Source organism: Sus scrofa, chromosome 7 (genome assembly GCF_000003025.6).
Source record: "Sus scrofa isolate TJ Tabasco breed Duroc chromosome 7, Sscrofa11.1, whole genome shotgun sequence".
Lineage (NCBI taxonomy): Eukaryota > Metazoa > Chordata > Mammalia > Artiodactyla > Suidae > Sus > Sus scrofa.
The window spans coordinates 99,613,046-99,628,148 of NC_010449.5; the positions used below are offsets into that span (position 1 = coordinate 99,613,046).

The window sequence follows — 15,103 nt, forward strand, 5'->3', positions numbered from 1 at the left end:
GACGTGAGAGCTAAGGTATTAAATGCTGAGTCCCAACCAGACAGTGTTCTGAGCACTTCCACCCGTTCCTAACCCTCAGGCTATGCAAATGGAGAATGGGAGTGCCAGCATCTCTCTCTGGAACTCTTGCTTGGAGATCGGAGATTACTATCTCTCCCATTCTCCACTTGTGTAGCCCAAGGCCCAGAGAGGTTAAATTAATGCTCCAGGCCATGCAGGTGTTAAGTGGTAGGGCCAAGCCTTAAACCATTTACCAGTAGGTACTTATTCATTCTGAGCCTCGATTCCTCCATCTGCAAAACAGGACACCCAGGCTTCCCTTGCAGGTTTCTTGGAGGGATCAAGAAAACCATGCCTGGAGTTCCTGTTGTAGTGCAATGGAAACGAATCTGACCAGGAACCTTGAGGTTGTGGGTTCCATCCCTGGCTTCACTCTGTGGGTTAAGGATCTGACGTTGCTGTGAGCTGTGGTGTAGGTCACAGACAAGGCTTGGATCTCGAGTTGCTGTGACTGTGGCATAGGCAGGGAGCTGCAGCTGCAGTTTGCCCCCTAGCCTGGGAATTTCCATATGCCTTGGGTGCAACCCTAAAATGCAAAAAAAAAAAAAAAAAAAAAAAAAAAAGCAAGAAAGAAAGAAAGGAAGGAAAAGAGAAAAAAGAAAGCTGTGAATGCATATGGGAAAATCTGTGAAAAGATACAAGATTCACAAAAAACTTGGTAGCAGTGTTTGCTGTGTGGCGGCTGTCTAGGGGATCAAGAATTAGGAGAGAGATGGGTTTAGTATTCTATTTAGAATGGATAAACACTGAGGTCCTGCTGTATAGCACAGAGAACTATATCCAATCACTTGTGATAGAACATGGTAGAAGATAGTATGAGAAAAACAACGTATATAGTATATAGATGTACGACTGGGTCACTTTGCTGTTCAGCAGCAATGGACTTAACACTGTAAATCAACTATAATAAAATAAAAAAAAAAATTAGGAGAGGAGTTCCCGTCGTGGCTCAGTGGTTAACGAATCCGACTAGGAACCATGAGGTTGCGGGTTCGATCCCTGGCCTCGTTCAGTGGGCTAAGGATCTGGAATTGCCATGAGCTGTGGTGTAGGTTGCAGACTCGGCTTGGATCCCGTGTTGCTGTGGCTCTGGCGTAGGCTGGCAGCTGCAGCTCCGATTCAACCCCTAGCCTGGGAACCTCCATATGCCGCGGGAGCAGCCCAAGAAATGGCAAAAAGACAAAAAAAAAAAAAAAAAAAAAAAAAAATTAGGAGAGAGAGAAAAGCATAGCAGTCACTGAATCACTTTTTGGGCCTCTAATATGTCAAGGTTAAATGACGCAGAAACTTCAGGGGCAGGAATCGGGACATTGGGGCAAGGGTTCGGTTTGAAAGGTGAAAGAGAAGCTGATGCTCATGGTATCCCTGGAGCAGGGGTGGCATTTGTCTGTAGTGGACATTCCCCCAGAACCACCACCCCTTTGAAGAGAAGGACATTTTGGCGACAGGCCTCCTCCTTCATCGAGTATGTACATTTGATCTCTGCAGTCTTCTTGCAGACTTGGTTCAAAGATCTCAGCTCAATACCATTAGTGTGTATCTGCAGAGGGCCCTTTGTAAAATTGATTAGAAAGTGGGCTTTTGCATGTGGGGCGGGGGCGGGGGTGGGGTCTAATTGGATTTGAGCACGAGATGGCATCTAATTCTCTGAGTCTAGCAACTGGCTTGGGGACCTCCCTGGAAGCCAGGGCCCCTAATTTGGTTTTCGAATACATTAGCCAAACAAGCTGAGGGGGCTCCTTGGGGGAGAGGATTTGGGGGGGGGGATGGGGCAGGGAGAAAGTGGGAAGGCTGAGGAAGTGAAGAAGGGGTGCTTTCCCCAGGCCCTGGGTGTAGCTGTACCCAACATTGCCAAGGGGATGCACTTATGATGGTTTCAGCCAGTTGCAGAGAATGAAGCAAACTTTTAAAGGAATTTATTGAGTCCCTTTATATACATTTTTTTCATTTTTCAATTTTTCTTTTTTTTTTTTTTTTTACAAAAAGCAACATTCACATGTATAACCAAAAAAGTCAAACAGTTTGAGACTGATAAGTTATTCTTTTTCCCCTAGTCCTTGGACCCACAGACAGCCTCCCCAAAATAAGCACTGCTACCAAGTTTTCTGTGAATCTTGTATCTTTTCCCAGATCTTCCCAGGTGCATGCACAGCTTTCTTAATCCCACCAAGAAACCCGCAAGGGAAGCCTGGGTGTCCCATTTTACAGACGGAGAAATTGAGGCTCAGCTTGGTAAAGTGCCAGTTGATGAGTGGGGGCATTGAAATCTAAGTTGTCAATGATCTGGCACTACATCCTGTGGTCTTTCTGCAGAATCAAATGCCCGTCCTGAAAAGAGGGCACTGCTCAAAGCTTACCCTTGGATTTTTATTTCTCCAGTTCTTTTCTAGGAGACCTCCGTGCTGTCATTCTGTCCACCTCTATCCAGGCATCCTCAAAACAGGATGAAAACATGCAAAGGCATGGTGCTTAGAGACTCTCGATTAGACACCCCTTTAGCAGAGGGCGTTGAGTGAATCCTTTCTGCTTTATCAGGATCTTATAGGCGGCTTTCTGTCCACTTCCCTACCAGGCACTTGTGGGGCGGGGTGAGGGTATGTGTGTGAGTGGAGTGGCTCAGCAGGGTTTAGAACCCGACATAGTGACTGTGAGGTTGTGGGTTTGATCCCTGGCCTCGCTCAGTGTGTTTAAGGATTTGGCATTTCCGAAAGTTGCAGCTTAGGTTGATCTGGCCTTGCTGGGGCTGTGACATAGGCTGGCACCTGCAGCTCAGATTCGACCCCTGGCCTGGAGATTTCCATATGTTGCAGGTGTGGCCTTACAAAGGAAAAAAAAGAGAGAATCTAGGGTCAGCACCCAGCTCATTACAGATGGTAATGGTACCAACCTCATAAGGTTCTTGGGAGGTCTGACTGATATGATGGCATAGCCCCTGGCCCCTGATGGGCTCTCAATAAATCTCAGCAATTATAGTAATACTAGCTAGATAACCTTTGTATATTACTCATCTGCTTGTACAAGTTCCCTCAGCCAGAATATAAAAGCAATATTGTTCTTGCATTTTTATACAAGTATTTGCTATTATTTAATAGCTCGTATTATTTAAAATAGAATTCCATTTATATAATAAGATTTTTTAAAAATGGAATTAGTGTAATGATAGGCCTACAAGAGACACAACGATAAATGCGATATTTCATTTTTGTTCCCTTCCCTTTACCAGCTTTATTTTTATTCTTTTGCTTTTTAGGGCTGCCCCCTCAGCCTATAGAGGTTCCCAGGTTAGGGGTCTAATCAGAGCTACAACTGCCGGCCTACACCACAGCCATAGCAATGCAGGATCCACGCTGCGTCTGCGACCTACACCACAGCTCACGGCAACACCGGATCCTTAACCCACTGAGTGAGGCCAGGGATGGAACCTACAACCTCAAGGTTCCTAGTCGGATTCGTTTCTGCCGCTCCAGGATGGGAACACCTTTACCAGCTTTAAATTAAGATCTTGGTTCTCTATTATCTCCAGTCTGAATCTAATTTCTATAAAGTAAACCAATTTTAGTTTTTAACTCAACATCTTTATTGAGCACCTACTGTTTACTTGGCACTCTGCTCTGTGCTGGAGTCACAAAGACAAACATAGTCAGTGGACCCTGCCCACAGGGGGCCAACAATCAAATAGGGGAGACAGAACAGGGCAGTGGATCACAGTCCAAGCTGTTGGGGAGGACTGGGGAGTGGGTGGGGGAAGGTCTAGGTTTCCTCTCCCGACCTGGAAAGTTTTGTAGAGACCAGAAGACCTCAGCCCTGACGCTGCAGTGTTAAACCCAGAATTATGTAACAGCTGGATTACAGGGCGATTATTAGCTTTGCTTAAAGATTTTCCGTTTACACAAGGATTAGCTACGGGGTTCCTTTAAATAGCTGGCTTTGCTAATGCATTTGCGCAGCAAAGAAAGGGGGGCGGGGAGAAAAAAAGGGTTAAAACTGTGTAGCAGGAAGTCTCTGTTCTAACCCTGGGGCGTGATGGTCACTTACCTGGAGAAGCCCCAGCTTCCTTGAGAAGTGGCCACCCTGCCCGGCCTCTGCCACGCAGGCAGGAGGACAGTGAACTGGTAAAGGCTGTGCCGTGCAGCTAAGGCATCTCTAACCGCATCAGGCAGGTTAGACTGCCTCCCACAGTGTAGTCGTGATGCACCAGCCCAGCAGATGCACTGGAATTCCCACAGCCACCCCTGCAAACGTCCAGTGTCCAAACACCCCAATGTAGCCCCCAGGGACTTTCTGGAAAGAGCACCTGCCCATGTCTCCATCCAGATCTCTGTCATGCCCTTGTTTGCCCTGTCCCAGACCTCTGATTCTCATTCCCCCTCACCCCAGCGGGGTGCTGCTCTTTCCCACCTGTGACTGTCTGTGCATGGTGGTCCCGTTGCCTAGCGGCCATGCCACACCCATTTTTCTTATTGGCCTGGCTACCTCCTTACTTGAGGACAGTGTAGAGGACGCCTCCTCCTGGAAGCCTTCCCTGTTAGACACCCGTCTTCTCGGCTTCAAGAATCCATGCATATGTACATGTGACTGTCAGAACACTAATGGATGCTTTATTGCCAGTGTTCACTTGTTTATATCTGCTGTGAGGTGTGGTGCTTAGGGGCAGAGCCCCTGTTTTGTTTGACTTAGTAAATGTGTGATAAGTGAAATTAAATAAGCCAGTAGTAACCACTTTTTTTTTTCTTTTTTCTTTTTACAACTATACCTGTGGCACATGGCAGTCCCCAGGCTAGGGGTCGAAGCAGAGCTGCAGCTGCCGGTCTATACCACAGCCATAGCAATGTGGTATCTAAGCCACATCTGCTACCTACACCACAGCTGATGGTAATGCCGGTTCCCCAACCTGCTGAGCGAGGCCAGGGATCAACCGTGCATCCTCATGGATACTAGTCAGGTTCTTCACCCACTGAGTACAATGGGCTCCCCAGTAGTAACTACTTTTTATGTCCCCAGGCATATAGAGCCCCCCCAACCTGAGCATCAGCCTGTCCTTAAAAGCTAAACCCTGGTGTTAGACCACTGGAGTCCAAAGTAATCCTGGCTTTACAACAGCCGTGTGCCCTTATTACTTTGCCCCTCAGTTTCCTCATCTTTAAAATGGGATAGTCAGCGTTCTGACCTCTTAGCGTTGCTGCTAAGATGAAGTGCTGCGCTCCAACAGGGCCTGGACAGCCTTCCCTGCTGGGTGGCGGAGTTCTTCACGGGGGCCCTGCAGTTCTGCCCCTGCCGGTCCTCCCCAGGTCTCCGGCGTCCCCGTGCTGCTGAGCTAGCTGTTTCTCCCTCACGCCCGTGAACTTTCTCACTTTCTTCCCCACCCCAACCAGTCAGCACGGAAGTAATCCAATTTCACTTGATTATTCGTCATTCCTTTCTGCTGCTCTTTTTGTTTATTACTTTTTTCAGCATTCTAGATTTAATTGAGCTGATCGATTAGCACGATCCCCGATTGGAGGGTGATACTCTGTAACCCTCTCCTCCCCCCCTCCCCCATCCCTCCCCTGAGAGAGGACCTGGCCTGATTGCCGGGGGTCCAGGGCGCCTGCCCAGAGATGCCGTGGCCTGGCTTGGTGAGCTGGGAGCCAGGCGCCTGGCCCTGCCTGGCTGAGTGACCTGGGGCGAATTCCTTACCCTCTCTGAACCTGAGTTTCTTCTGTAAAGAGAGGATTGAAGTCAATGAGCCTTCTGATCCCTTCCTGCTCCCAAATTCCCAGAAAACCCTGCCTCTAAGTACCGCCAACCCCGCCTCTGCCTTGGTCTGTGAATCGTTCGTTCATTCAGCGTCACTAAGAGCCTGTGTCCAGCACTCAACCAGGTGCTGTGGGATCCAGACGTGAGTGGATCAGAGCTGCAGCTGCCGGCCTACACCACAGCCATAGCGACGTCAGATCCGAGCCTCATCTTAGGCCTACACTACAGATCCTTGACCCACTGAGTAAGGCCAGGAATCGAACCTGTGTCCTCATCAATACTAGTTGGGTTCTTTAACCGCTGAGCCATGACAGGAACTCCTAATTCTTGTTGCTTTAAGTGTCCAAAATTCAACACAGCATTGAGGTTGTTCCCTGTGTGTGTGTGTGCATGTGTGTGTTAGAAGTGAATACTGCAGGTCACATTTCAAGCATGTGGCATTTGGCTTCTGGCGACCTTTCTTAGTGTAAGTCAGTAGGAACTGAGGTAACTGGATCAGTGTTTGATCATTTCTGTGACTAGACCAGTAAGGCTTATGCTGCTACGTGTGGTGGAGAGAGACAGCATTCCAGCCAGCAGGTCTGCAGGTGCAAAGCAGCGGAGCCAAGGCAGAGTAGGGCTTGTCAGGAGCCCTCTGGCCCAGAGGGAGGAGCGGGCGCTCAGAAGGGAGCTGCCCGCTAAGGACAGGTCAGCACACATGGCTCTTTACCTGCTCTTCAAGAGGCAAAGTTGGAGCTTTTACGTTTTTTCCAGTTTTTGTTTTGTTTTGTGGCTGCACCTGCTACGTATGGAAGTTCCCGGGGTCAAATCAGAGCTGCAGTGTCTGTGACCTAAACCACAGCGCACGGCATAGCCGGATCCTCAACCCACCACGTGAGGCCGGGGATTGAACCCGCCTCCTCACAGAGACAATGTTGCGTTCTTAACTTGCTGTTCCTGAGTCAGGAACTCTTTTTCTTTTTCTTTTCTTTTCCAGTTTTTAAAAAGCTTTTTATTAGAACAGTTTTGCATTTACAGAAAAACTGCAAAGCTAGTGCAGACGGTTCTGTGTACCCCATCCAGCTTTCTCACCAACTTCGTCCGTTACTATGATACATTTGTCACAGGGATGAAAATGACATGGGGACGTTACTATTGACTAAACACTGAACTTTGTTCAGATTTCATTCATTTCCCACGGAAGTCCCCCCATTTCCTCGTCCAGGACCCCATCCACCACTGCCCCCTGCATTCAGTTGTCACGTCTCCTTAAATCTCCTCTGTCTGGTCTGTGACAGCTTCTCAGACGCTTCTTAGTTTTCAGACTTTGACGGCATTGAAGCTGGCTGGCCAGGTGTTTTACTTTTGCGATGTTAAACTTTGTATTTCCGTCTGAACCTGCGATGTTGAGAGGCTGTCAAGTGTTGAGGTTGAGCTTGGGATGCAGGAGGCAGACAGGATTGGGTTCAGATCCTGGCTATACCCTCATCCCATGACGCAGCATTGACCAAGGAACCCCGCATCCTCCGTTCCTGCCCCCTTACAGTGGGGGTGAGGCTGAGGGGTCCCTGGATAGATGCATAAGTGCACAGAAATGCAGGGTCCATTTCGGTGGTGAGCTGGTGGGACTGACTGCTCTGAAGACATTGTTCTCGTCCTCTCCAGGAGCCAGGGTTGTGAAACACCAGCGGGAGGATGGCGCGGAGGCTGTGATAACCTGGCCGGAAGCTGACACTTTGCAAAGCTTTCAAAAATAAGGTCTTAATTGGATCCCCACAGTAACTCCATGGGGTAGCAAGATGCGTTAGCCCTGTTTTAGAGATGAAGAAACTGAGTTCCCATTGTGGCTCAGCAGGTTAAGAACCCAAGTAGTATCCATGAGGATATGCGGGTTCAATTCCTGGACTCGCTCAGTAGGTTAAGGATCCAGTGTTGCTGCAAGCTGCGGCATGGGTTGCAGACTCAGCTCGGATCTGAGCCGAGGTGGTGTGGTGTCGGCCAGCAGCTGCAGCTCTGATTCGACCTCTAGCCTGGGAACTTCCGGATGCCACAGGTGCGGCCCTAAAAAGAAAAGAAAAAGAGAGAGAGAGAGATGAAGAAACTGAGGCACAGAGACCGTCAGGAATCTCCCAAAGGTCATGGAGGAAAGAAGGGCAGAGCTGAGACTTGAACTTGAACTGGGGGAGCCTGGATTTGGTCCTCCTCCCTGAGCTGGCAGATAGGTGGGGCAGGCAGCTTGGGGTTGATGTGGGTGCAAAAGCCTTGCTCCCCTGTTCCTGGCTGGAGGAGGTCTATTGTGCGGGGCAGGTGGACTGGGGTTTGGTTACAACATGACGTGGACACGACAGGGCCGGAGGCTGGAGAGTTATGGATTCCCAATCTGTACCAGTTATATTGACCCCAGGCATTATGGTACAGGGAGTGTTTCCTTTTGTAATGTGGGTTTTTGCTTTTTTTTTTTTCTTTAGGTGATTTCATTTTTAACCCTTGAGTTACTCATGAAACTAGGATGAGCAAAAAACTCACGGCTGCGGGTCGGTTTCCCAGGGAAAAATCTCGGAAGCAGTGCTCCAGCTTCCTTCCTCTGGGCTAGCCCCTAGTCATGCGTCTTTAGGCCTCTCCTGCAGACGGCAAGGCTGTCTCCAGTGGGAAGATGGGAGATGGAGTGACCAGACAGGACAAGTGACTGTCTCCAGGACACATAGCCTAGGAGCTGGGGCAGAAGCCTTACCAGTTAGTCCCTGGGCTCTTTCTGCCTGGTATAATAAGAACTTAGAAGACCCTTGCACTGTTTATTGTTTTTTTTTTAAACCTAAAATATAAACTATGAAATTGCAATTCTGCCCTTGAAAGGGGAGCTGGGAGGGTGTGTGTGTGTGTGTGTGTGTGTGTGTGTGTGCGCGCGCACATATACTATGAGGACAGAGAACAAAGCAATTTTGGGATTTAGCCCAAACACCCCCGATTTACCCTCAATTCCAAGGCACATGGGGTGGGGGCGGGGGGCAGTCCTTTCCAAAAGGGCCTCTAAGCCTGTAGCTGCCAATCTCTTGGTATTTGGGGTTCCTAGTCCATCCACTTTGGACTTTCTATATTCACGGCTCACAGGGCGCCCCCCGTTACCCCCCATGTCTCTACACAGGGATGACATGGCCTTGGCAATTTTTCCAGTTCTAGGTAACATCTCCTCTGTGTGTCCTGATCACCTAGGTTTGCCCAGGTTTCTGATCTAAAAGGCTAGCATCTCACTGAGCAGGCTGAGGGTCTGCATCCTTTCTGTCTTGATGGGTGGTCCAGAGAAGTTGCTGCTCAGGCCTGCTGTCTTAGTCCGCTTAGGCAGCCATAGCAAAATACCACCCCTGGGTGGCTTAGACAAACAGAAATTTACTTCTGGTTCTGGAGGCTGCCAAGTCCAAGATCAAGGCACTGGCACATTGGGTGTCTGCTGAGGGCCCACATCCTGGTTCATAGATGGCTGTCCTCTCGCTGTGTCCTCACATGGTGGAGGGCAGAGGGAGCTCTCTGGGTCTCTTATTAGGGCACTAATCCCATTTCTGAGGGCTCCACCCTTGTGAACCTATCGCCTCCCATAAGCCACTCCTAATAGCATCACATTGGGGTTAGGTTTCCATGTGTGAATCCAGGGGGAGGACATACACAGTGCGTGGTGCCACCTGCCATTTTCTTTCTGGCTCTCAGTAGCCTCTGTCTCTCTTCCTGGAGGAAGAGAGACAGAGGCTTTAACATTTCCTCAACCACAAGGAGGAAAGAGTTTCTGTTCTGCCACATTCAAAGGCCAGTCTCGCCAAGAAAGGGAAGAAGTAAGAGTTGGGAGTCATCATACTTTTCCAGAAATGAGCTTTAGTCTTTGGGGGTGAGCAGCTGGGCAGAGTAGCTAAACCCCCCACTCCTGGTGTGGGTGACAGGATGGATTAGAGATTGAGGCGTGACCCTTCATGGTACCATAGAAACTGTCTGGGCCTGGGAGGTTCACCATCTGTGCCTTCAGAGATTTTCCCATCTGCAAAATAGGACGAAAAATCCAGAGTTATTGTGAGGAATAAATATGTTTGTATGTGCAAAGCACTTTGCCCATAGTAAATGGCAGCTTAACAAGAAAGGAAACTTAGGATTATTACTGCATTAAAATAATACAGCAGCATTAATGTTTTTCTTTCTCCAAAAGGCTTCCACGTCGATTTTCTTACTGAGTCTTTACAACCACCCAGGACAGTAGTTTTTCTTGGACTCAGTTTACAAGTGCAGCAACTGAGATGCAGGGAGTGCAGTGACTTGTCCAAGGCCACCGAACAAAGCAGTGGGGACGCTGAGGCCTGACCCTGAGGTCCCCTGGGGCATCCCCATCTGACACACTGACAGCCCGAGGGCCTCTCCCGGCGGACGTGACAGCAGGCCCTGTCTCTTGAGTGCTCCACTCTCGAAGGAAGGACTAGGACGGTTCCTCTCACCCCGCCGCCTCCCCTTCCTGGAGCAGCTGTCTTCCCACCCCTGCTCTGACATCCCAGGGAGCAGGGCCCTAATCCTGTTTGGGACTGGCAGGGGGTGGCTCCACCTCTCAAGCCACTGGCAGGGCTGGTGTCATTGCCAGCAGCATCTTGGCGAGATGAAGGTTGCATTAGTGAGCAGTAATTGAAATGCAAAATAACATTTTGATCGAGCCAGCAGGCTGTTTATTTATCAGATCAATAGTCAAAATGCCCCATCTGGAGGAGTCAGCGTGATAAGTGACAGCATTTCCAAGGGCAGGCCTGCTGAACCTGGCCCCTCACTCCCAAAGGCCCAGAGTAAGGGAGGACCAAGGAGCCTGGGAGGACCCACCGCTGCTCCCCTTTTTCCTCATTTTCTTCTTACATCCGGTTTATAGAGGAGATGACTCCCTGAGACCCAAATAATCAGACCATCCCTGCTGTGGCCGGAAGGACCTGCACCCAGAGACCCAAGGGATCATAGCAGCAGTTCAAGTTTATTGAGCACTAATGACCTGCAGGCACTGCCGGCAGTGCCTTCTGTTTGTTGTGTCATGTAATCCTCAGAACAATTCCCTGAGATGGTATCTTCACCCATTCTGCAGATGAAGAAACTGAGGCATGGAGAGAGGAAGCAACTAGTTTGCACAACAGTGAGTGGCAAAGCCAGGGTTCAAACATAGGTGATCTGGGCCTAGAACCCTTGTGCCTGAGCCTCTGTCCCCTCTGGAGGGCAGGGAGCATCAGTAGTTTTTTTTCCCCAGCTTATACAGAATCAGGGCCTGGCTCCAAAGTCAAGACAAGCTTTTTCCAACCCCACTTCTCACGGTTTTCATAAAGTACAGTGATTTCTGTGTTAAAATATTTTCTTTAACATTTTCAAAGTAGATTTCTTTTTCTTTTTTTTTTTTTCACCACGTCTGTGGCATGTGGAAGTTCCTGGGCCAGGGACTGAAACTGCACCACAGCAGTGACAACACCAGATCCTTCTGGACACTAAGTAGGGTTCTTAACCTGCTGAGCCACAAGGGAACTCCCAAACTAGATTTCTTGATAAGTGGGTCTGAGACACTAGCTTCTCTAAGTTGCTGCCAACCATGTTACATGGTTTTGGGTGCTTAGAAAAAAAATTGAAAGTAAGGAGTTCCTGTTGTGGCTCAGCAGGTTAAGAACCCAGCTGGTATCCATTAGGATGCAGGTTTGTTCCCTGGCCTCTTTCAGTGGGTTAAGGATCTGGGCATTGCCACGAATTGTAATGCAGCTCCGATCCCACAGTTCCTGCATCGCTGTGGTTGTGGCATAGGCCAGCAGCTGTAGCTCCAATTCAACCCCTAGCCCGGGAATTTACATATAATCAAGCAACGCCCTAAAAAAGACAAAAAAAAAAAAAAAAAAAACCACCCAAGTAAGAAAACAACTTACACAATTTGCAAAGACTTTACAGCAGGGTTCGTGAAATTTGATGAGCACTGATGGAGCGCTTTAGGTCCTTTCAGTGGGACTGTTGGCTGGATCCCTGCTCCTGAGGTGCCCTCTGAGTCCCTTGCCCTGACTCTGGCGCTGTCTTGTGGCTCAGGCCTACGACTGTCACAGCCTGAGGGGGACAAGCCTTGAGGACTCATATCCCACCCAACTCTCAGACTCCGTATTCATTTGTTCACTCGACAAACATTTTCTGAGCACCTATTGTGGGCCTGGAAGCGTCCTAGACAGTGGAGAAGAGCAGAGAAGAGAGCCGATCAGCCCCTGCCTTCATGTACAAGTGGGAGCGTGTGGGGTAGTCCCCAGGCAGCAGCCAGGAGGCCAGCACAGCTGGCATAGAGCGACCCCCAGGGTGGGTGGGCAGCTGTGGGAAGGACTTCTGCTTCCTTGGGACTGTGATGGGAAGTCCCAGCTGTTGCCAGCAGCAGAGTGCTGTGACTTAGCTCCCTTTGCTCTGTAACTCAGTCCAGCACTTTCTGGCAGTGTGACCCCCTGCTAAGATATTTAGCCCCTCTGGCCTCAGTTACTTCACCTGCAAAATGGGGGAATGGCAAGTTATTGAAAGGAATCAATGCCCTCATGCCTCCAAGTCCATACCCAGAACCATCATCTTCACAGAGCTCAGGAGCAGGCTCCCAGGGGGCGGCAGTGCCAGGTCCCAACCTCCACACCTGAGTTAAGATGCCCCTTTGTCATCTGCCCAGGCTGTCCATTAGCACAAAGACTAAAAAATTGAGTCAGGAAGAGAAATGGGTGCTGGGAGCCCCGAGATTCCTGTGTCATCCCGGCTGTGCACATGGCCACACGGAAAGGGCCAGTACTGTGCCCAGATGGAAGTGTGGTCCCTCTTACTGGGTCGGCACGCTGCCCTGCGGGCACACACCTAGAAAGGGGGCAGTCAGGCCCCGGAGCAGCACACACACAAGACCCAGATGTGTGATCGTACGAGGAGCAGAGTGGACGTCAAGTGCCATAAAGGCTGAGTCCATCTAGGGGCGCATCAACAGAAGTATAGTGTCTAGGAAGCGGGAGGTGTCAGAAGTGTTTCGCACAGGTCAGAACCCCCTGGAAGGCTGTGTTCAATCCTGATGCTCCTTTTTTATGAGTAAACAGAGCAGATGGATTATTCTCAAAGGAGGACAGCCTGTGAGCAGGAGCGATTCTAGGTCCGGGAGATGTGTTCCTGGTGAGGCAGGACTCACCAGGGAGCAGAAAGCTGCCTTCAGCCATCTAGAGGCCTGTCACCGGGAAAGCGGGTTAGATGTGTTCTGTAGGCCCCGAGGGAGAGAGGTGTATACACTATAACCGAAAGCTCCAGAGAGAAGAAATATTTTGGCTCTTGACAAAGAACCTTAAAAAAAAAAGAAAAAGAAAAAACAAAAACAAAAACCAATCTGAGTTGTCTAAAAATGGGAATAGCTGTTACCTGAACCAGTGAGCTGCTTATCATGGGGGTTCTTTAGCAAAGGAGTCCACGGGACAGACCAGGGCCCTTTGAGACCCTGGCCTGGTCTGATTGCCCCTGGCTGGGAGAGGGCCCTGCCTGCCTGCCTGCCTGCCTGCCTGCCTCTCCCTGCCATTCCTCCAACACCAAGCTCTCCCTGAACGCCTCCCTCCCGTCTTTCCTCAGGCCTCTGCTTAAATGTCCTCTCTGCAGAGGAGCCTTCTCGAGCCACTCCGTCTGGGCATTGCTCCAGCCTGTCCTCTACTCCCTGGCCTGGCTCTTTCTTCCTAGCGCTCATCGCAAGAATGTCTCCTCTTTGGTTGTTTACCTACTGTGTTAGTCCGGGTGGGGAACACTCGCTTTGGTTACATCCCCCCCACCCCACCCCCCACCACCCCGCCGCTGTTTCGTGGCTTTGCCTGACAGGTTGCATCGTGCCCACATCACATTTTGGTGATGCTTGGCTGATAGCATTTCAGGAGGTTTTTCAGGGGCCCGGGCTCCTTCCAACTTGTGGCTCTGCCAGCCCCGAAAGCCTGGGACCCCCCACCCCCACCTGGAGCCTCAACCTGCATCCTGTGGGGCCTGCTCATGGTTGAGGACACAGAGAGGGAGGGGTGGGGGCAGGGAGTGCCATGGGAGATTTTTATGGGCCAGTTCGGGGAGTGGCTTACCTCCCTTTGCCTGCTTTCCATTGGCCAGGACCCGGGAGGGAGACTGGGAAAGGTGGTTTTCCTGTGTCTGCGAAGAACATGAAATTGCTTTTGGTGAACTCGGGGCAGTCTCAGCTATACTTGCGTATCGTATGTCATTGAATCCATGCTCTCATGTATTGTTAAAGACACCATTATTTTGGGAACCACTAATTAAAATAAACTATGGCATGCCATTGATGCATTCTGATTGCCAAGATGTTAAAATGTGAAAAAAGGGTGTAGCTTAGAGTCAATGGAACGAGGTGTTGTCACTCCTTGAGGACAGAAACCTGTCCACCTTGGGCATCAGTCCATCCCCAGGACTAGAACAATGCCTGGCAGAGTGTGGCTACTCAAGGAACAGTGATGGAATGAATGAGGGAGGCGGGAGCAGGTGGATGGATGAATGAGATGGTGTGTGAGTTGGTTAGGGGTCAGAACCCCCTTGCGCGAGCTGCCACACCAGGGAATCAGGTCTCGTCGCTCACCTGAAGAGAAGTGCTGCCATGTTCTCTAGCACCTGCCAGCTAAGACACCCTGGTCTCTGCCCCTGGCCATGACCCTTCTCTGCTGCCTTCTCTGCTTCGGTTTTCTCCCTCATTGCACATTGGTTCGAAGCATGACCTCACTTACACTTGAGCTGCCCATCTTCTGGCCTCTGTCCCTGGAGAGGCAGCTTTGACACCAAGGTCTCATGGGAGAGACTCACTGTCCAGCTCGGGTCAGGTGCCCAGCCCTGGGTCCCTCTGCCGAGCCATCTGTGCAAACGGGACAATTCCTGTGGCAGCTTTTTTTTTTTTTTTTTTTTTTTGTCTTTTTGTCTTTTGTTGTTGTTGTTGCTGTTGTTGCTATTTCTTGGGCCACTCCCTCGGCATATGGAGATTCCCAGGCTAGGGGTTGAATCGGAGCTGTAGCCACTGGCCTACGCCAGAGCCACAGCAACGCGGGATCCGAGCCGCGTCTGCAACCTACACCACAGCTCTCGGCAACGCCGGATCGCCAACCCACTGAGCAAGGGCAGGGACCAAACCCGCAACCTCATGGTTCCTAGTCGGATTCGTTAACCACTGCGCCACGACGGGAACTCCCCTGTGGCAGCTTAATGTGCACATGGAAGTAAGATAGAGAGAGTGTTGGAGCTGGCTGTCAGCTCCCAGGAAAGAGGCTAGCTAGTTCTCATAGTTGGTTTTAGTAATAAGGAGTTCCTCTGTCTCAAAAGA

At 50.1% G+C, this 15,103-nt stretch overlaps 1 protein-coding gene across 4 annotated transcripts in view; it reads left to right on the forward strand.

Moving 5' to 3' along the window:
• ESRRB (estrogen related receptor beta) overlaps positions 1 to 15,103 on the forward strand; it is a 188,344-nt gene that overhangs the window by 101,911 nt on the left and 71,330 nt on the right. The gene's annotated exons all lie outside the window — the stretch shown is intronic.